We start from the raw sequence: 23106 nt of genomic DNA on the forward strand, positions 1-23106 counted from the left end.
GCGCGCCCCCTGGCGTCCGGGCCCGCCCCGCGGTCCCACCCCCGGGCGACCGGCCTGCAGCGGCCCCCCCCGCGGGACCCGGGGACCGCGATCCGCCCCGCCGCAGTGCCTCGCGCTGCCGCCGCGGCGCTCGGCGGATCGCGAGCGCGGTCTCGTACCTGGGCCCGGTAGCGAGGGAGGGCCAGAGGCACGTCGCCATGGCAACGGGCAGCCTCCGCGCGGTAAGCGGAGGGGCGGGGGGAGCCGCGTCAGAAGCTGGGAGCGGGGCTCCCCGGGCAGGGCGCCGGGCTGCCCGGAGGGTGCCGATCGCCCTGGCGGTGCGGAGGGCTCCGAGGCTGTCGATCTCCGTGACGGGGCGTGGAGCGCTCCGGAGCAGGACGCAGAGGTGCCCGGGGTTCGCCGGGCTCGTCGTGGCCCTGCTGCTGAGCTCCCCGGCGGGGGCGCAGAGCTCGCTGGAGCGGTGCGGAACTCCGTGCGGCGCTGGAGTTGGAAGTGACACCGGCGACTGCACGTATTTTGGAACATAGCTTCTCGGGGCTCACAATCTGGCAGTCTTCACGACAGACGGGCAGGGGCAGGGGGGGTGTCTGTGGTAGAGGAGAAGAATGTTCCATGTTATTTCTCTTCAGGGCTTGCGCTAGGAGTTCTAGAAGAGCCACGGAAGCCTGAACTGTTAGGTGTCTTGAGTACTGTGCTTGCATCCTGTGCAATATATCTCTCTCTATATTTCACTCCACAAATTACTATATTGTGCATTAAGTAAGTTAGAATCTGAAAATGTCACTTTTACAGAGAAATGATCAGTATGCATATTTCTGACTGGGACCCATGTCCCAGCTCAATCCTCAACCCACTGTTAGCATTTTTTCAACAACCACGTGTAAATTTGAGGTTTAAAATAAACCTCTCTGAGGTTTATTTTATTAGTGTTACCTCTTAGGTGATGCCTAGCATATTCAAAATAGCCTGTAGCTCCCATACTTGTATTCCAGAAGTTTGCACAGTTTCTGCAGAGATCAAGGCTTCCCTTCCCTCCAAGTTCCCTTTTTGGTAGGTGTTCATCATTTTGTTGGGCTTGTCACGTTTCTAGAATCTGGAGATGATATTTTGATTTAGTTGCAGTTATCACTCAGAGGGAACGTTAGCCCATCCTGCTGGCACTTCAGGTCCTGCAGTATTTCTAATTCTACAAGCATCCTGAGAATGATGATGGAAAAAAATGCTTGGCAGCAAGTTGGGGAATGGTTACTCAATTTACTGCATCCAGCTGTCCCAGGAAGTCCTTTCAAGTCCTACATTTCTATATCCATAATCTTCTGTGCAAGCTCTGTGAGAAGACACTGAAACGTGAAGTAGACATCTTGGGTTTAACATGAGAAGACAGACCCAAAGAGCTTTGAGGGAGACTGGGAGGTTAGTTTCCTGTCCTCAGGACAAGGTACCACATGCATACTCCATGAGGGGAGGCTCTTTATTGGATTTCCATGGTGAAGGAAAAGATGGTGTGCAGCCATTCTTGTGCCTTTGTGTCCAAACCCTATCTTCCACGGGTATAAAATCCTGTAATCACTCGTAATTTTATCAGGCTCTAGTTTAAAAGCAACTGGGATTTTTGCTTCTATCTCTTTCTTACTTTGCAAAGATGATTTAGAGCCTGATTGCTGTAATAGCTAGAAAACTCATCCAGACTTCTTGTTGCATGTATTCATAGCCATCTTATATCCATCTAGATTCACAGTTAGTCTTAATATGAAATGGTTCCTTTACCTTTCTGGCACTGACTCCAAGTGTACAAGCAGACTAATTTATCACCACTTGGTCTGTGTTTTGCCAGATTAAGTTTAGCTAAGCAAGTTCTGTTGGTGGGAAGTAGAAGGCTTTTAAATGCATTTCTGAGAGGGGATGGATGCTATGTGCAGCGGGTGTGCTGCCGTAGCACTACTACATCTCTGGAGGTCCCTTCCAACCCCTTCAATTCTGTGATTCCCTCTGGTTTGGACATCTTTGCAGGCTGACATGGGGGAGGGATGCCTCATCCTGATGTGCATGGCAACCTTCCCGCCTGCTCTCTCCTTCCACTCCTTTGAGGATTCCCCTGGGGCTCTGCATGACATTCAAAGCCTGTGAGGAATGCACAACCCACCCCCTTTAACATAAAACACATCTCAGAGCAGCACAAGCATCTCGGGGCCCCATGCTGCTCCCACCCCCAGCCAGGCGGGCGGTCTGAGGAGAGGGGAGCGCATAATGAAAAGCATTTGCTGCAGCAGCTATCTATAGTCTTTTGTTTGGGAGCAGGCAAGGGACAGGCGTGGCCCTGCCTGCCTGACCTCAGAGCTGACGTCAGAGAGCCCCAGATGAGTAACTGAGTGCTCTAAAGGGAGAAGCGCAGCCAGGATATACGGAGCATAAGGTGCAGGGCATCAGCATCACCGAGAAAAGAGGTAAATGGGAGGCGTTATCTCCCACAGAAGGGTACACTATATACACATGAGTCAAGGCTCTGGCGGCAGTTCTAGGTGGCCCAAAGATGTTGGGGCCTCTCCATAGATTGACTCAGCAACACAAAATATGTGCTTCTGATCTACAGTAAAGCATTTTTCCTTATTTGTCCTGCCATTTTAATCACTTGGATGCATGCTGCTGGTTATCAGTTGCAGCACAGTCTCTGTGTCAGCTTGCATCTGCAGAGCAGCTCTAGGAATGGTAAAATGGTTACACATCTGCCTTGTGCTATCCAGTAGGACTGTGTATGAACAATATTGCTAGCTAAAATAATTGATTCTTACATCACCTATATTGTCCTGTTGCTCCCAGTCACTGCAACAGGGAAGGGCTGGGCTCATCTGCTAACCTAGGGCAATGTGGTAAGATCCTGGAGAACATATGGTATGAATCTCAGATCTCAATCATTTTATTTTAATGTAATATCACAGAGAGGTCTGAGTGACAGGACAAGGCCTTGTCAGGCTAAGGCCAATATGGCAAAATTTAGAGACCATAACTTATAATCGTAATTTCTAAGTCCTATACATACATGCTACACTTGAACATACAACCTAAGTACTTAACAAAATACAACTGGGTCATCAAGGACAATTATTAACAAAACAAGCTACAATCACAGGAGCCAACTCCTGGTCATTTTTAAGAATTTCAAAAAAGAACCAAAACAGTACATTATAATCCAAAATAATCTGCTGCCAAGGAAGATACTGTGATTTTTTTCACTGTAGTGCTCACCGGAATCTTTTCTCCTCTTCAAAAAGAATTATGGAACAAAGTTCAGAAGATACCAATAGATACTAATGACAGGGACGATGGAAAAGGAAAGAAGACATAGTTATCTTATGTCTGGTGATAAGTTAAGAAGCACACAGGACAGTTATGAGGGCTCTTAAAAGACAAAAGAAGTAGTGCACTTTATTGCCTTGTAGAAACTGCAGTAGAGAAGGGGGAACTAAGGTGGAATGTAGCTATACTAGCATGGAAAGAGAATATTTGCAGCAGTGTTATAATGGATGAAGACTCGTGAATTGACAAAGAGGGTGAAAAGAACTGGCTGAGGAGATGTGAGAACAAAGAATGTTGAGGTATGGTTTTGTTTTTCTTCTGTTTTTGTTTTGCAGAGATCTTGGACCAAAACATCTTGAGCAATTACAAATGCACTGATATTTATAGGATGAAAATGGCATATCTTGTGAAATTGTTGTATCCTTAATACAGTATCAGACCTGGGCAAAATGATGGAACGTTGCTACACACTGTGAGAGGGAGCAATGGTTGTCATTAACTATACAAGCATTATACATTTCTGAGCAAGATAATAAGTTTGTTTGTAATGCCAGTGGAGATACATTGATATGCTAGGAGGTTTGCTTCCCCATTTTATTCCCATGCAATATTATGGTCTTTTAAAATATCCCTCCTAATAATTTAGAACTTCATTAAGTTATATTATCCATTCCATATTGAAGAACAAAAGCTTGATCTCAGGCAATGCTGTGGTTGAGTTTTTCTTTAAAAATACTTAAGCTGTCTGAAAAATGTCTTGAAGTCTTCTCGTTGCAGGAAGATGCTCGTATGCTTCACATCAAATGATACTGACCTCCCAGTCTGGCTTTCATCTTCTTGGTGGGAGGCACTCCTCATCTTGTAACCCACCATTAGAGTTCCTATACTACCTGCTGCTTTCACCATTTTAAGTAATACATTACCAAATGTGTCTTTTGTATTTACATTCAGTGATTCTCTGGACATTTTGTGAATAAACATGGATTGTGGCAAAGCACCCATGATACTTTTGGTAAACTAATATGACATTTTTTGCTGCATTACACTTATGTTTATGCTATTCAAAGACCTTATCACACCTTCTCAATTTGCTTTCTCTCTCTAAACAGATCAAACTCATTTATTGTGCAGTATGAGGTTTTTCAAAAAGGTGTGAGCAAGATTGGACTCTTTAATTTCTGTTTAGGGAAGTTTCAGAAGTAACCTTTCTGCCTTTGTTTACAGTCCTGATGTATGGGGGTGTTGCTCCACCAGCCGCTTTAATCATCAGACCTGAGCATCTCCAAGCTCGCTTTGTATTTTAGAGACAAGGACACTGCCTTGTGCTTCTCTCCAAATGCAAAAATGAAACACTGTCTGTTTCGTAATTTCTCTGGTGATTTGAAAGCCTTCAAATACCTGGCTGTTACATTGTTTCCTCCTCAAATCTCTGGAGGATTTGAGATCAAATTTTCCCATCTGTAGAATGGAGATAATAATTTTCTTACTTCCAAGGTGGAGAACATGAGAAAAAAAATAAAAGAATTTTGGCTCATGAGAGACAGATACAGGATTTTGATAAGGTATTTGGCAGTAGTGTATGAAGACCAACGTCTTTGTGCAGGTGCTAAGGGAGCCAACTAGGAAAGGTGCCCTCCTAGATCTGTTGCTGGAGAACAGAGAGGGTCTTGTGGGAGACGTGGCAATTGGCAGATGTCTTGGTCATAGTGACCAAGTTTAAAATTTTTGGGGACAGGAGGAAAACTGCCACCAAAATTTCAGCCCTGGATATGGGGAGAGCAGACTTTAGGCTGCTCAGGGAACTGGTTAGCAAGGTCCCCTGGGGAGCTGTTTTTGAAGGCATTGGTGTTCATCAGTGCTGGTCAGTCTTTAAGCACTGCCTCTTAAAAGCACAGGAACAGGCAACTCCAAGATATTGGAAGTCAAGCAGGTGGGGCAGAAGGCTGGCTTGGCTGACCGGGGATCTTCTTCTGGAGCTTAAGCAGAAAAAGAAAGTGTATGGCTGCTGGAAGTAGGGTCAGACAACGTGGAAAGAATACAGGGATGCTGTTTGCATTTGTAGGGGAAAAATTCCTGCAGCCAAAGCCCAATTAGAGTTGAAGCTGGCCAGGTCTGTGGGAGCCAATAAAAAGTGTTTTTTTTTTTTTTGTTTGTTTGTTTGTTTGTTTTTAGTTTGTTTTATTGTTTGTTTATTTGTTTAAATATGTGAATAGAAAAAGGAGGATCAAAGAAAACACAGGTCCACTACTTCATGGGGAAGGTTACCTCACAGACAAAGACATAGGCAAAGCAGAGACATTTAATGCTTTCTTTGCCTGTGCCTTCAATGCTAATGATGGGCTTTGGCACCCTGGGTGCCCTGAGCAGGAAGACCATGACAGTGGCAATGATGAACTGCTAATCAACACTGAACGTGTGCAGGATTTGCTGCTCCACCTGGATCCATACAAGTCCATGGATCTGGATGGGATTCATCCCAGGATGCTCAGAGAGCTGTCTGATATCATTGTGGGACCTCTTAATTGTTTTTCAATGATCTTGGGAATCTGGAGAGGTCCCAGTAGACTGGAAGCTGGCGAATGTACCACTTTTCAAGCAGGGCAAGAAAGAAGACCCTGGTAACTACAGGCCTGTCAGTCTCACATCAGTGCCTGGTAAAGTTATGGAGAAGATTATCCTTGAAGTTACTGAAGTGCACCTGGGAGACAATGCAGTCATTGGTCCCAGCCAACATGGGTTCATGAGGGGAAGGTCCTGTTTGACTAACTTGATTTACAATAAGATTGCCCGTCTCATTGATCAAGGGAAAACAGATGATGTGATCTTTTTGGATTTCAGTAAAGCTTTTGACAGTTTCCCACAGGATCCTACTGGACAAAATGTTCAGCATACAGTTAAAAAAAAAAACATCATACAATGGGTGAGCAATTGGCTGATGGGCAGGGCTCAAAGGGTTGTGCTAAATGGGGCCATATCAGGCTGGTGGCTGGTCACTAGTGGGGTCCCCCAAGGCTCCATTTGAGGGCCAGGTCTCTTCAATGTCTTTATAAATGATTTGGATATAGGACTAGAAGGTCTTTTGAGCAAATTTGCTGATGATACTAAACTTGGAGGAGTTGTTGACTCTGTCGGGGGTCAAAAGGCCTTGCAGAGAGACCTGGACAGATCGGAGAGATGGGCAGTCACCAACCACATGAAGTTTAACAAGAGCAAGTGCTGGGTCCTGCACCTGGGACGAGGCAACCCTGGCTATACATACAGACTGGGCGATGAGACGCTGGACTCACAGGGTGGGATCTGGGAGTTTTGGTTGATAGCAAGCTGAATATGAGTCAGCAGTGTGCCCTGGCATCCAGGAGGGCCAACCAAATCCTGGGGTGCATCAAGCATGGCATTGCTATTTGGTCTAGAGAAGGGATTGTCCCACTCTACTCTGCGCTGGTGCAGCCTCGCCTCAAGTACTGTATGCAGTTTTGGGCATTACAGTACAAAAAGGATGTGAAACTATTGGAGAGTATCCAGAGAAGGGCTACTAAGATAGTGAAGGGCTTAGAGGGGAAGACATATGTGGAGCGGCTGAGGTCACTTGGCCTGTTCAGCCTGGAGAAGAGGAGGCTGAGGGGAGACCTCATCGCAGTCTACAGCTTCCTCACGAGGGGGAGTGGAAGGGTAAGCACTGATCTGTTCACTTTAGTGGCAAGCGATAGGACCTGTGGGAATGATGTCAAGCTGTGACAGAGGACGTTCAGGCTGGATATGAGGAAGAGGTTCTTCATTGAGAGGGTGGTCATGCACTGAAACAGGCTCCCCAGGGACGTAGTCATGGCACCAAGCCTGTTGGAGTTTAAGTAAGTGTTTGGACTGTGCTCTTAGTCATGTGGTCTGAATTTCTGGGTAAACCTGTGTGGTGCCAGGAGTTGGACTCGATGATCCTTATGGGTCCCTTCCAACTCAGGACATTCTATGATTCTATGATTCTAAGAGCTGATGGAACACTGAGCAGTGTTTTTAAACTTTTGGTTTAAAATACGTTTCTGTATGTAACAGTGGATAATTGTCATCCAGCAGGGTTATTTCAATGGGAGTCCCGCAAAGCAGTTCATGGTTACAGAGTGGTAGCTGTGTCCTGGAAAGCAGGAATTAAAGGATTTATTGATTGCATTAGATGACCAATACAATATGAATTCTCAGTTTGATGATATAACTAGATAATATAGCTAGACCAAAATCTATTTTGAAGAGTAGATAAAAAGGGCAATGTCACAGAATCATAGAATCTTTGAATAACTTGGGTTGGAAGGGGCCTTAAATATCATCTAGTTCTAGCCCCTCCTCCATGGGCAGGGACACCTTCCAGTAGACCAAGTTGTTTAAGGCCCCGTTCAACCTGGCCTTAAACACTTCCAGGGATGGGGCACTCATAACTTCTCTGGGCAACTTGTTTCACTGCCCCACCAGTAAAGAATTTCTTCTGAATGTCTAATTTAAATCTACCCTCTTAGTTTAAAACCATTCCCTCTTGTCCCATCATTATCTGCCCACATAAAAATTTGTTCTTCATCTTTTTTATAAGACCCTCTAAGTATTGAAAGGCTGCAATGAGGTCTCACTGGAGCCTTCTCTTCTTCAGGCTGAAATATCATGTACAAAGGATGATTGGTACTACTTATGTATATTTCATTGCTGCAATGAAATATAAATTTCCCACAGCATTCTCCTGAAGAAACTGGCTGCTCAAAGCTTGGACAGATGTATGCTTCATTGGATTAAAAACTGGCTGTTTGGCTGGGCTCAAAGCGTCGTAGTGAATGGAGTTAAATCCAGCTGGAGGCATGAGTGGTGTCCCCCAAGGCTCAGTATTGTGGCCAGTTCTCTTCAATATCTTTATCAATGACCTGAACAAGGGGATCGAGTGCACACTTAATAAGTTGCAGGCGACACCAAGTTAGGTGTAAGCATCACCAAGTTAGGCATAAGCGTTGATCTGCTTGAGGGTAGGTGGGCTCTGCAGAGGGACTTGGATAGGCTGGATCTATTGGCTGAGGCCAACTGTATGAAGTTCAACAAGGGTAAGTGCCGGATCCTGCACTTGAGGCACAACAACTCCTTACAACGCTACAGGCTGGGGGAAGATTGGCTGGAAAGCTGCCTGGCATAAAGGAACCTGGGGGTATTGGCTGATAGCTGGCTAATATGAGCCAGCAGTGTGCCCAGGTGGCCAAGAAGGCCAATGACATCCTGGCTTGTATCAGAAATAGCATGATCAGGAGGACTAGGGAAGTGATTGTCCCTCTTTACTTGGCTCTAGTAAGGCTATACCTCAAATACTGTGTTCAGTTTTGGACCCCTCACTATAAGAAGGAAATCAAGGTGCTAGAGCGTGTCCAATGAAAGGGCAACGAAGCTGGTGAAGGGTCTAGAGAACAAGTCTTTAGAGGAGTAGCTGAGGGTGCTGGGGTTGTTTAGCTTGGATAAAAAAAAGGCTCAGGGGAGACCTTATTGTACTTTATATTTACCTTTAAGGAGGCTGTAGCGAGGTTGGGACTGGGCTCTTCTCCCATGCACCAAGTGGTAAGATGAGGGGAAATAGCTTCAAACTGTGCCAGGGGAGGCTTAGGTTGGATATTAGGAGAAATTTCTTTACTGAAAGGGTTATACGGGATTGGAATAGGCTGCCCAAGAAAGTGGTTGAGTCACCATCCCTAGCGCTCTTCAAGAAACATCTGGATGTAGAATTTAGTAGTATGGTTTAGGGGTGGACGTGTCAGTACTAGGTTAAAGGTTGGATTAGATGATCTTTTCCAGCCTGATGTCTTTTCCAGCCTGTGTGATTCTATGATTCTATGATTAATTACTGGCATAATATCAGTGTTCTGAGATCAGCACTTAAACTCATTCTGGTTTTAAGTTGTAAGGAGTTCTGGTTTGAGACCTCCCTTTTAATCAGAGAATGAAGGTACACAGTCTCTTTAGTTTTAAAATGATTGTAAAGTTATCTTTGTATCCACAGTGGGGCTTTCAGAAAGTCAAGTCCGATCTGGATTTGGACTGTGAGTTCAATTTTGTCAGCATCCTAGGTACGAGGCCTTCCATGTTCTTCTAACAGATGACTATTTCTTGCCAATCTCCTGATGTTTCAGGAAGCAGCATGTTGGCATGTTTGCCATCAGACATGGTGCTGCTTTCCCCACATTAGATCTCTTCATCCAAATGGTGTTAAAACTAGAATCACATTCACTGATTTCTTTGCAAGAAGCTCAGATGAACTGCACTAGCAAAGGAAAAGTATCTCTCCAGTGTCTTAAGCCCCATTTCTTCACCTTTCCTTTATCAGCTTCACTATTATCTTTGCTCCCACGAATTCATAACCTAACACACATCTAGCCATTTTCCAGGAGTCTCTGGTCCATGAATTTGGCCTCGTTTATAGCATCTGAACCAGGATGTCATCACATTGGGGCCCCACACATAGATGGCAAGGGAGGAAACAGTATAAATTATGTTGGGCCCTGCTTTCTTGTGGTGAGATCTCTACTTGCCAGAAACTTCTGGCCTTTGTTCTGAGCTGGGAATGGTTTTCGTAATGGAGAGGGAGGCACTTTCTATTTTGAGTGGAGAAAGCAATACCAGGGAAGGTTTTAATTATCTCTCATCAGTACAAAGCAGCCAGCCTGCTGTACAATTGCAGGAGTTGATGAACAGTGTAGTCCCAGTCCAGTCCATTACAGCAAGAAGGGCTGCAGGAATGGAGCATGTTCTTACCCCAAGAGAAAGGGGTCTTTGTTGGAGGATAAAAGGAGTTCTTAGTAAGATCCAGAATGGACTTGCTCCCAAGAAGAAAGGACTTCCTCTCTCAGGTTTGGAGCAATAGAGAAGCAAACACCAATTAGAAATGTAAGGGAAGCACAGTAGGCTTTTCTCACCTTTCTTCCATCTCTCAGCTGAGGTGACATGACATTCTGGTATTGTCCTTCTAAGACATTCTAAAGACTAATGTACAACCTGGGCTACTGCAGTTCATAACCTACCAGGGAATGTTTCAATCATGTGGAAGATGCTCGTCTTCATTTTCATGCCTTGCCTTGCAACCATCCTGTTTTTCTTCAGTGTAGCCTGGTAGTCAAGCACTTTGGGTTCCTGGTATGAAAATTATCTGATCAGTATTTTTCAAATGCTTTGGGGGGGAGTGTTTTTGTTTACATTCTACTCCTACTTTTTAATTCTTCATGTGTTAATTCTCCATCTTGTTACCACTATCTGTTAGTGGTTCACATCATCTTTGCTAGATCCTTTCTCTGCTTTGTTTTTGCTTTCCCATTGTAATCTGTACTGTCAGATGCATTAATTTTCTATAAATGATAAACAAGCCTTAAATTTTGCTTCTTTACTTGAGAAATAAAGAATCAACAATAAGCACAAAACAGAAAACCTGTAGTTGTGTGGAATGGAGGGGAAGGATAATGTTTCTCAGAATTACAGGCTTCTAAAAGCTACATATTGTTCATTCTGTCACATGATTATGGTAGAGGATCCTAAAGCCACTGTGAGTCACAATGTTTTATAGGTGATTGAAGTTGGAAATGCTGTCTTGCTGAGTATGGATCTGCACATCAGATATGACAGTCCTGGCAAAGTACTAGAATCATAGAGTCATAGAATCATAGAATATCATGAGTTGGAAGGGACCCACAAGGATCATTGAGTCCGACTCCTGCCACCACACAGGTCTACCCAAAACTTCAGACCATATGACTAAGAGCACAGTCCAAATGCTTCTTAAACGCTGACAGGCTTGGTGCCGTGACGATGTCCCTGGGGATCCTGTTCCAGTATGCGACCACCCACTCCATGAAGAACCTCTTCCTGATATCCAGGATCTTTGGTTTAACTTAACATGATTAGCATGATGCCCAGAGAAGCTGTGGATGCCCCATCCCTGGAGGTGTTCAAGACGAGGTTGGACGAGGCCCTGGGCAACCTGATCTACTGGGTAGCATCCCTGGCCATGGCAGGGGAGTTGGAACTAGATGATCTTTAAGGCCCTTCCAACCCAAGCCTTCTATGGTTCTATGATTCTATTATTAGTAATGTATGTAATATAATGTTTATAATATATTAAATATATATTAGAATAATATGTTTATATGTGTGTATTATTTTAATATACATAAGCATACATCTACCAGTTCTCCCTTTTTTATAATGCAAACACACATGCTCCTGAGAAATGCCATGAAGTTTATCTTGTATAAATCATCTAATCTTCCAGAAAAAAAAAAAAAAAAAAAAAAAAAGCCATCTGTGTTTTCATCACAGAGATGCCTCCTGTGTAGGCCTAGACTGTTAAATCATAGTGTTTACTGGAGATGGTGGCAGGAGAAAGAACACCTGAAAGTTAAGCTTCATCCATTTCTTGGATAAATAGTTTGCTTTAATGAAATTAAAGCAAAACTGCACTGAAGATCAGTTTCACTGTGTTACACTTGCTATGGTAATACACTTCTGAAGAATTAGAAATGATACTCAAACTGCTGGTGGAATTACTGGGATGAGCAATCATCTACTGAAGTCCAAAAAAAAAAAAGTATTCTTCTGATTTCTCTATTATTGTGACCCTTTCTCACATAATTTTACTTTGAACACTTTTTTTCAGATTTGCCAGGTGCCTGAAGAATGGAGAATGCTTAAGATGTTTAAGGTTATTTTTTCCCTTCATTACAGAACCACAGAATCAGAGAGAAGGGAGGGTCCTCTGAGGTCATCTTGTGAAAGCTCCTTCCTCAAGCAGGGTCAGTGAACCAAAGATATTTCCTCCTCAAGCTTCTTTAGACTGAGAGGTGCAAATGACTGGTCAGTTGATTTAAAAAAAAAAAAAAATTGTTATTGTTAGACCACTGTTTACCACCTTATATTTTCATCTCATATTTCAATATAGAAAAGAGATAACTGACCAACTATTCTGTCTTGACATCATTAACAGTTTATTGACACATAACAGATTTCCCTATGCTGGATTTATTTTGTTCTTAGTTTACTTCAAAAACAAAAACATGCTTTTATTATCTAATATTAATATACCAGTTAGGTATATTTTCTCCTTTCCTTTTTCATTGGTTTCAGTTTTACATGATCTAGGGGAATTATGCCACTTAGAAATTACCTCTTTTCCTTTTGCAATTGCCACCTTTTCTATTTGCAGGATACAGATTTGACATGCTGAAAGCAGACATGATCCCATAATTACAGCTTAATTACCCTTTTTTGTTTTGTTTTGTTTTGCTTTGTTTTGTTTTTCAGTCCATAGTAATGTAACTGAATAGGGAAGGGAAGGGAAGGGAAGGGAAGGGAAGGGAAGGGAAGGGAAGGGAAGGGAAGGGAAGGGAAGGGAAGGGAAGGGAAGGGAAGGGAAGGGAAGGGAAGGGAAGGGAAGGGAAGGGAAGGGAAGGGAAGGGAAGGGAAGGGAAGGGAAGGGAAGGGAAGGGAAGGGAAGGGAAGGGAAGGGAAGGGAAGGGAAGGGAAGGGAAGGGAAGGGACACACAAACAGATTTTGATTCAGACATTAACAATGGCAAGATATTCGCACAATTAGCTCATTTGTATTGTTAATTATTTGGGCTGTTAAAAGTTTGTATTCTGCATTTGAGTTAAATTGATCTCTTTCTTAGCATTCCATCAAGGACAGTTTTGCATTCTGTTACAGTCAAGCTAACAGACCTATAATTGTTCAAAATACTTTTTATTAAATATAGCTAATGCATTTGGTATTTACCAAATATTTCACCTCTAACGTGGCAGAACCGATTAAAAATTGCCTCCATTAACAATTGCTTCAGATACATATGCCCATTCCTTCCTTCTGGGATGGAGAGGAGATGAGGAGATTTAGTACGAACTAAATTAAAAATAAATTCTAATTGTTTTAATCTGAGAAATTATCATTTCCATATTCTTGTTCCTAGTAGCACCTTTGTTTTTGATACCACGCTTCTCAGGTGTAGAAATCAGTGCCTTCGCATTTCTATAGATTCTACATGAAAGTCTATCATCTTTTCCAAGTAGGTATTCATCCAGGGAAGTCTGGTGCCTTAGCCTATGAAAAGATGGTATTAGGCCTCTGTACAATAACAGAACAAAACACCTGCTTTTGTATAGTGACTCTAAATTGGAGAGACGTGGATTTGATGGATGGACCACGTAGGGGGGATGGTCGTGCTCAAAGAGTTGCAGTTAATGGCTCAATGCCCAAGAGGAGATCAGCAACGAGTGGTGTTCCTCAGGGGTCGGTATTGGGACTGGCACTATTTAATATCTTTGTTGGTGAGATGGACAGTAAGATTGAGTGCACTCTCAGAAAGTCTGCCAATGACACCAAGTTGTGTGGTGCAGTCAACACACTGGAGGTTAGGGATGCCATCCAGAGGGACATTGACAGAAATCAGGTTGGCCAAAGCCCCATCCAGTCTGGCCTTGAACACCTCCAGGGATGGGGCATTCACAACTTCTCTTGACAACCTGTACTAATGCCTCACTAACCTTACAGTGTAGAATTTCTTCCTAATGTCTAGTATAAATCTAGCCTCTTTTAGTTTAAGACCATTCCCCCTTGTCCTATCATTATCTACCCAAGTAAAGAGTCCTTCATCTTTCTTGTGCTAGGGGCCCCAAACCTGGATGCAGCACTCCTGGTGGGGCCTCACAAGGGCAGAGTAGAAGGGGACAATCACCTTCCTCAACTTGCTAGTCACACCTCTGTTGATGCAGCCCAGGATGCAGTTGGCTTTCTGGGCTGCCAAAGCGTACTGCCAACTCATGTTGAGCTTTTCATCCACCAGAAACCCCAAGTCCTTCTCTTCAGGACTTTCAATGAGTTCTCCCAGTCTGTACTCCTCTCTGGGATTGCCCTGACCCAGGTGCAGCACGTTGCACTTGGACTTGTTGAACCTCATGTGGTTCAGATGGGCCCACTTCTCCAGCCCCTTTGAATGGTATCTCTTCCTTCTTTGGTATCAATCACACCGCTCAGCTTGGCATCGTCAGCAGACTTGCTGGGGATGCACTTGATCCCATCCTCTATGTCATTGATAATGATATTGAAAAGTACTGGTCCCAAGACAGAACCCTGAGGTACACCACTCATCACTGATCTCCACCTGGACATAGGTCCATTGACCACTACTCTCTGGGTCCAGCTGTTGAGCCAATTACTTATCTACCGGATGGTCCATGCTTCAAATCCATATCTATCCAACTTAGAGATTGGAGTGTCATGTGGGACCATAAAATCATAGAATCATAGAATATCCTGAGTTGGAAGGGACCCATAAGGATCAAGTCCAACTCCTGGCACCACACAGGTCTACCCAAAATTTTTGACAATGTGACTAAGTGCACAGTCCAAACCCTTCTTAAATTCAGATAGGCTTGGTGCAGTGACTACTTCACTGGGGAGCCTGTTCCAGTGTGCGACAGGCTGTTGCACTGTGTCAAAGGCCTTACAGAATCCAAGCAGATGGCATCAGTTAGTCTTTCCTTGTCACCTGATGCAGTCACTCCATTATAGAAGGTCACCAGATTGGTCAGGCACAATTTGCCCTTGGTGAAGCCATGCTGGCTGTCTTGGATCACCTCCTTGTCTTGCATGTGCCTTAATATTGCTTCTAGGAGGATTCATTCCATGATCTTGCCAGGCACAGAGATGAGGCTCACTGGTCTGTAACTCCTTTCCTTTGTGTCTGCCGTTGTACCCTTTTTTAAAAAGGGAGTGATGTTTCCCTTTTTCCAGTCACCGGGGACTTTGCCTGACTACCATTGTTGGACAATAATGGACCTAGTACTGGCCCCTGGGGGAGACACCACTAGCTACTGGCCTCCTACTGGACTCCACACCACTAAGCACAACCCTTTGAGCTCTGCCATCCAGCCAATTATCAATCAACCTCAATGTTGATCAAGGCTGCACTTCCTGAGCTTGTCTATGAGAATTTTTATGGAAGACAGTGTCAAAAGCCTTGCTGAAGTCAAGGTAGACCACGGAATTTTTTTCTAGGTTGGAAGAGACCTCAAGACCACATTCACTGCTCTTCCCTCATCTACAAAGCTTGTCATTTCATCATAGAAGGCTATCAGATTTGGTTAAACAAGATTTCCGCTTGGTGAATCCATGCTGATTTATCCTGATTTCCTTCTTATCATCCACATGCTTGGAGATGACCTCCAGGATGAGATGTTCCATTACCTTTCCAGGGATGGAGGTGAGGCTGACTGGCCTGTAGTTGCCAGGATAATCCTTCTTGTCATTTTTGAAGACTGGCTTGACATTGGCATTCTTGCAGTCCTTGAGCACTTCTGTTCTCCACAACCTTTCAAAGATGCTTGATAATGGCCTAGCAACAATGTCAGCCAGCTCCCTCAGCACTTCTGGGTACATTCCATTAGGGCCCATGGATTTGTGGATGTCAGGTTTGCTTAAATGATCTCTGACCCGATCCTCTTCGACCAAGGGAAAGTCCTACTTTCTCCAGACTTACTCTCTTGTCTCCACGGTCTGAGATTCCTGAGGGCTGATCTTAGCAGTAAAGACTGAAGCAAAAAAAGACATTCAGCAACTCTGCCTTCTCTGTATCCTTTGTCACCAGGGCACCCAACCCAACTACATTTTCTCAGTCTTCATTTTTCTACTGATGTATTTGAAGAAGCCCTTCATATTGTCTTTGATATCCCTGATGCACGAAGAAGGAAGAAATGACTAGAATCTGTATCTTGTTCTGGTACTAATTTTAATTAATGAGAGTTGCTGAAGGACTGAAGAACATGAAGCAAATAGCCACAAAAGTTTTCTTGGAATCAGACATAGTGAAAAAGCTCAAGACTCCCTCTAGTCTTGCATCAGTCTCCAAGACTGGATACAAATGGATGCACAGGAAGGTGTGGAAGAACAGGAAAAGCATGCTTCATAAGGTTTTCACCTCAGTACGTCCCCAGACCCAACATTTTGTGACTCACAGAGTTCATGAGCTGGAGACAGTTTCCTTTATTCAGAAATCCTCAAATATTTCTATTCTGTGAACTAATCCAGGTACCCCTTGAGCCAATATAAATTTTGAGCATCCACAGCATTCTATGGCAAAGAGTTCCTCAGTTCCATGAGTTCTCATAAGAAGTACCACCATCTTTTGTTTATTTTGATCTTGGCTTCTGTTAGCTTTATTTCATACCTCTTTTGTATTAGAAGAGGCAGTGTATGAACAAAATCAGCTTCACAGAGCTGAGCAAAATCACCCTCCACAGACTGCTCATGATTTCATTATCTTATTCCATATTCCCCTCATTTGTCTCCTTTCCAGAATGGAGACTAAATTGTTCCTTGCATTGAAGCTGATCTGGACCTTTGGTCATCCTTGCTGCCATCTTCTGAACTTTCTCCTGCTCTTCTGTAACCTTCTGGAGATACAGTGACCATTAAGTGCACACAGCATTCAAGATGCATGGCAATTAAAAGTTTGCACAGTCACATAATGCAGTTCAGTTTGGGGTTTGGATTTTCTTTCCCTAATTGCTCCAAATATTTCTTATGTTCTTTTGACTGCTGAGCACTAGGATGATGTTTTCACCAGACTCTTTTAAGTTGAAGCTTTCACTCTCTGTGTAGTAATCATCTCAGATCCCATAATTTGACATGTGAAGCTGAGACTGTTTTCCCTTAGGCTCCACTTTAGATTTGCCTCTGCTGAATTTTATCTGCCACTTTTATTATGAATTAGCTCAGTCTCCTAAGGCCATTCTGTTCTCCCTCAGCAGTCTGTCATCCAAGCTTCCCTCAACACTTAGGATCAGCCACAAATGCTGCCTCACAGATTATTCTGTTTTGCAGCCTGAACATATATAAACTGAAAGCAGAGGTCCTAGTACAGAGCCTGTAATTCTGCACTGGCAGCTTCCCTCTGTGGAATGATCCAACAATTTGGAGTCTTTCTTGGAGATCTTCAAAAGCCAGTTTGACGTGGTCTTGGGCAACCTGCTGAAGGTGGCCCTGCTTGAGCAGGAGGGTTAAACCAGATAACCTTCAGAGATCCCTTCCAACCTCATCTGTTCTGCCATTTGGTGATTCTGTGACTTTCTCTTTCTCTCTATTTCCAGTCTTTTAACAATGTTTCCATTCACTTACTTTCCCACTTTTTTCCAAAAAAAAAAAGTAGGAAAAAAAGCAAAAAATTGACACTACCAGGAAGAGTCTGTCTTCCTCTTCTTCGTTCTTTTCTATTGGGTTTTTATACACATCGGTAAGATCTCCCTAAGCTATGTTTTCCAGGCTCAGCATTCCCAACTGTCTCAGCCTCTCCTCATATGACAGAGTTTTCAGTCTCTTAAGCATTTTTGTGGACCTTTGCTGGACTCAACCAGACACAGTACTCCAGACGTGGCATTGTCACTTCTGGCTCGAGAGGAGTGATTGCCCCACTGACCTCTTGGTAACCTTCTTGCCTTCCTCTCTGGAGGACAGCACAACACTCTAGTGTATCTGCCACTCTTCCCAGTTCTGTGTTATCAGCCAGCTTGCTGAGTGTGTGTGCTGCTCCATCTTCCTGATCATTAATGAAGATGTGAAACGTGACTGGACAAACTGGTAACTTCAGGGTACTCCACTGGTGACTGGTCTCCAGCTGGACTTTATGCCATGGATCATAATCCTTGGTCCTGGCATTTCAGACAGTTTCAGATAGTCCACCTCACTGTCCCAGTACTTCATCAGTTTCTCTATGAGGATGTTATATGTGACATCTTTACTAAAGTTGAGGCAAACAATATCCACTGTTCTCCCCTCCTGTACCAATACAGCCATCTCATTGTAGAAGGCTATCATTCCCTAAGGTTAAGTCTTCCTTAAGCCTTCCTCCTTTCCTTTTGGTCTTAGTGACCTGGGATTCCTGAAGACTACTTTTCTGTGTCATTTGTCAGCAGGGCACCTATCCCATGTATCAGTGGGCCTACATTTTCCTCAGTCTTTCTTTAGCTGATGATGTGCTTGTAGAAGCCTTTCTTGTTGTACTTCACATCTCCCTCCAGATTCAAGTAAAATGGACTTCAGTTTTCCCTACCCCATGACCACATGCTTAGATATATTCCCCGAGTCACCTGCCCTTTCTTCTACCTCTTGTCTGCCTCACAGTGGCCTGTGTTATTTTTAGACTTTTAAAACACATTAAGGTGGTTCATATGTCAAACCTTTTCTGTTTCTTTTTTACTTCTGCTAGGTCAGATACGGTCTTTAAGTATTATGTAAAGCAGAATCAGCTAAATTTCTTTTCATAGTCTGACTCTGTTGCTGGAGAAGATAGGCATCTGTGATTTAACCTGGTCTAAATAACTTTTTTAAGGATGTGGTAGGCTTATATATTCATTTCTAACCTCTGGGCTGGTTTTGGTTTATGAATGATTTTGATAGCTTAAACCATTTGAGTTCAATGGTGACTTCTTTGTTATGTTCATCACAGTAGCCTAAACTGAAAGTTTATGCATATTTTTTTTTCACTTTTTAAAATATTTTAAACATGATAAGTGTCACACAGAGTTTTCTTGGTCTGTATCTAGGATTCATAAACAATTCTATATTACCGAAACAAACAAAAAACACTAATTTTAGAGATTAAGACTGTGTAATACATATATTTCCACTAGATGGTGCTGTATCATACTAGTTCGTTCGTGTGTGCGTGTGCGTACGTGTGTTTGTATGTCTTCCTCTCTACATTAAGGAACCCAGCTTCCTGTGTCTATTTGTGGCAGGTATATATAGTGCTGTTCCAATGTCATATATGCATGTGGTGTATTTAATGTGGAATAATGGACTGTTGGGTTAGAGTGTACTTTGTTGCTATTTAGCTGATGGCACATACAGTGTATTTGTGGCATATCCTAGAGCATTCCAGTGTACATTGGTTGTAGATGACAACCTTGACTTGTCAAATGGATGTTTGGCCATCTTCAGTTTTCTTTTCCCCATAGGAATTATCAGATCTTACTTCAGAGCCTGTTCCTGTGTGACACACCAGAGCTTGAACCCAAGGTCCTGGTAAGTGTACAAGTGTAGATGGGTGATTCCTGGACAGCCAACTTGTCCTTGCAGACTCCTCCTCCCAGTTCTCTGCTGCTAGGCAGAAGAGCCCAATGGAGCCAACAGCATGTGGGTGAGACTTGACTCTGCTGATCTCAGAGCCTTTCCTTCCTGAACAAACATTTTCCATTCTGAAATAATCACCTCACTATATATAGAAAGCACCACCTCCTCCAAAGCAAAAGCCTTTTTCTTTGGAAAGGGATATCCCTCAAATTGTTTTCTTCCTTTTACAAAACACCAGCAAGCCCTTTGCTGTCAGGTTTTTATCTGCCTGTGAACAGTGCTGATCAAAGGCACATGTTCAGCTCACACCAAAATAATCTGGATTCCCCATGCAGGTCCTGTGCTCCCTACCCCCATCACATGGATTTTGAGACTATGTCTGTAATCACAATCCACAGTATTTCGGAAACCACCTCCCCATCTCACTTCCTCCCAGCTGATTTTCAGGGGAACAGAAGGAGACTTGTTTGCTACCAGGGAGGAAGTCCAGGCCTTACCGAGCAACTTTCTAAGAGGCACCTATGAGAATGAGGCACTTTAGTCAGTGTAAGTTCTCAGAGGTTGCTGCCAAATGAGGTCACCCTGCTGCAGAAACGTGGATGAAGAGATTCCAGGAGGATGGAAGAAGCCAGGACAGGAAGTAGAGCAGTCAGTAGCACAGGGCTCAGCTCAGTCAACTTCCCTCTCTGGAAATGTTGATTTCAGTTCTGTCTTGGCTCACAGACTAAAATGTGTTAGATAGTTTCCTTCTCATAATTTTCTCATTCCCTTTTCTCATCATAAAAATCATTCCATGGTTTGATACAGTTCAGCCATCTCTTTAGGAGGGTGTAACAGGGCAAGCAGCACACAAAGGGCAGTTCAGAGACTGGGACTGGGTGACACTGACTTTTCTGAATCACAAAACCCACAGAACTTCAAGGAGAGACTCCTCTTTAAAAACCTGCTCCTTTGCTGAACTATCACATCTCTCAATAAAGATGGATAATCCTGTCTGCTGGGTAGCTGTTATGACCTTGTCTTAGTTATTCTAGTGATTAATTCCTCTCTCCATTGAATAGCAGCTCTTTTCTTTCATTGTTTACAATTTTAGTTTCCATCCTATTGCTCCTGTTCTGCCTTCATTTTCTAGATTTGAAAATAATATGCAATTTAATTTTTTGTCTCTTACAAATCCTTAGAATTCACTTAATTTTCTTATCTTTCTAAGCTATCCTTGTTGAAACTTGTTCTCTGGATTTTAACTCATTCTTGTGACTTTGAGGTCACTTTGACTTTTCTACAGTCTTTATAAAGATTGAACACTAAACATATTACTAAAATTGCAATAACATAATTTTCCTATTGTTCCATGTACTTCTTTTTAGGCAGTTAATACTTCCTTGCAGATTATTGCTAGAGAAGATACTAAAAAGCATTGGACTGTAGAGAATTCTGTGCAAGACCCCATTAGGAAAACTGCTGGAAGTGGATTTCTCATTTGCAGTTAATCATGTGATGTAATACGAAACATGAGTATGCTGTTTAATCTTGCTTTGATCTGTCTCTCATGAAAACCGAGGTAAAACACCTTAAAGAGATCTGTTATATCTGTGTATGCATATATCAAACAAATTAAACAGTCATTGGAAATATTAACAAGTAGACTGATTTATTTTGTTGTTGTTGTTATTATTATTATTTGCATTGTTGTTGTTATCATTTCAAGTAACCAAAGCCTTTCTGTCTCACTAGCAATTTTTGCAGCTAGTGGAAAGTGTTTTGGCTGCATTATCTTCAGTGACATTTGACTTCCAAGTCCAAAATCAAAATGTAACCTAAAAGTGTTTCACCTTAAAGCATTCTTACTATAACTTATATGCATGCCTCTGGATTGGTAGTGATTTATGAAACAATCTATTCAGCGGTCCCCATGACCTAAAGAACTAACATATTTTTGATGAGTTTTACAACAAACAGAAATAATCTTGGCCTTCTTCTGGGTTTATGCATGACAGGCAGATCCTATAAGATGTAATAAAACTATTAATGGAGTTGTTACAGATTATTTTGTAGTTGGAATTATTTTGGCTATTACATTGTATAAGAATAAGAATTACTATTATTGCTGGGTAGAAATGAAAAAAAAAATGTAATTATTCCTTGGTAGGAAGATTATCTATGGTGTAAGAATAATCAGCTGCACCAATATAGACTGAGAAATAATGGTCCAAACAGTAGCTCTCCAGAAAAGTGTTGGGTTTAGAGTTATCTCTAGGCAGAATATGAATCAGCTGAGGGCACACTCAAATAAAAAACAAATAAACATCATATAAGATGGTATAATCAGGAATATGACTTGCAAGATACATCAAGTAACCTCTCTGGCTCTACATTGCTCTGATTAGGCCCTTACTTGTAGTACTGCACTCAGTCTTAGTGAGTGCACTTCAGAGAACATAGACAAATCTGAGAAAGTCCAGTGGAAATGATTAGAGGTTGAGAAAATGCAATATGGAAATATTAAATGCTCTGGGGTAGTGTCTCTTAAAGAAGAATGAAGAGATATGATAACTGCCCTTGTTTGTAGAATAAAGTTGCAAAGAGAACAATCTACTTCTTCTAGTGTTCATGATAGATAGTACAAGAAATAATGGGTTTAAATAATAGTGAATAAATTTAGCACTGGATAGATTGTCTGTCAAATTTATAAAATGTTTGTTATGGGAGAGCTTTAAGAAGTGGTTAGATGCACATCTGCAGAGCCTGACAGGCACTTCTGGGTTCTTCTGAACTGTCTTTGAGGTATAGGAATGAAGCAGTTGACAACCCTAGATTATTTTTTTTTCTACTGTTTCATATCTGCCTATTCTACGTTGTTTACAAATTAGCTGCAAAGAATAACACTGCTACCTCACTTGCAGCCTTATCCTTCCATTGTTCTTTATTGTACCTGCTTGTTTTCACTTTTGATTACTTTGTCTTCTGGGCATGAATTGTCTTATTGCTGCACTTGAAATCTTTACCTTTAGATGCTGCTATAACTTAAATAATACCAAATGATCTGTCTGAGAAGTCCCAAGTTGAATTACAAGAGAACTGCAGGATGTGGATCCATGGAAGTGGCAAAATCGAGAAGACCAGGGCAGAAACAGAGGTAGCAAAGAGCTACATTTTAAACCCAGCTATTTCAAAGGTTTTGCTGTGCTAGAGAAGTCCACTAAAAAGGAAGACAGAATTCACAATCAAGTGGTCAGGTCATTTAGGGCTGGGCTAGATAGAGCCCTGAAAAGAACAGACTGTCATACTCATATCCAGGATACTATGAGAAGGATGGGATGAAAGGGAAGGTGATGGCTGGGCATCCTTACTTTAAGCATGATGTAGTGTAAGTGTGGTGTTAAGACCACTGCCCAGTCTAGCTGCTTCTAGGACTGCCAGATTTCTTAGATTCATTCTCAGAAACAAATGAATGGAAGCCATGATTTCTTCTTGCTGTACCCTAAAACCATGCATCATAAGCAGACCAGCAAAGGGACTTACATTCAAGGCTGCTCATGAATAAAACCATGGCATCTAAATATGCCTGCTGCAAGAACCTTATGTGACAGGAGCTTAGTGTCCATTTAGAAAAAAGTAAGAGATGAAGAACTATTTCACTATAAGGTTCAAATCCAGCTAGTCAGGTTATATCTAGCATCAGTGCCCCAGCAGCA

General features: G+C 42.6%; 1 long non-coding RNA gene across 3 annotated transcripts; it reads left to right on the top strand.

Annotated features, from left to right (window-relative positions):
* Window positions 1-43: 43 nt before the first annotated feature.
* On the top strand, window positions 44-21458 carry LOC311421429. 3 transcript variants are annotated; one of them, XR_014684865.1, is made up of 6 exons: window positions 68-221; window positions 3630-3711; window positions 4036-5948; window positions 12016-12083; window positions 19297-19363; window positions 20779-21458. It is a non-coding gene; the product is annotated as an uncharacterized lncRNA (long non-coding RNA). The 3 variants fall into 3 exon arrangements; XR_014684864.1 differs by having other exon boundaries at window positions 3630-5948; XR_014684863.1 differs by lacking the exons at window positions 3630-3711; window positions 4036-5948 and having other exon boundaries at window positions 44-221.
* The last annotated feature ends 1648 nt before the right edge of the window (window positions 21459-23106 follow it).

Source organism: Aythya ferina (assembly GCF_964211825.1).
Source record: "Aythya ferina genome assembly, chromosome: 1".
NCBI classification, from domain to species: Eukaryota; Metazoa; Chordata; class Aves; order Anseriformes; family Anatidae; genus Aythya; species Aythya ferina.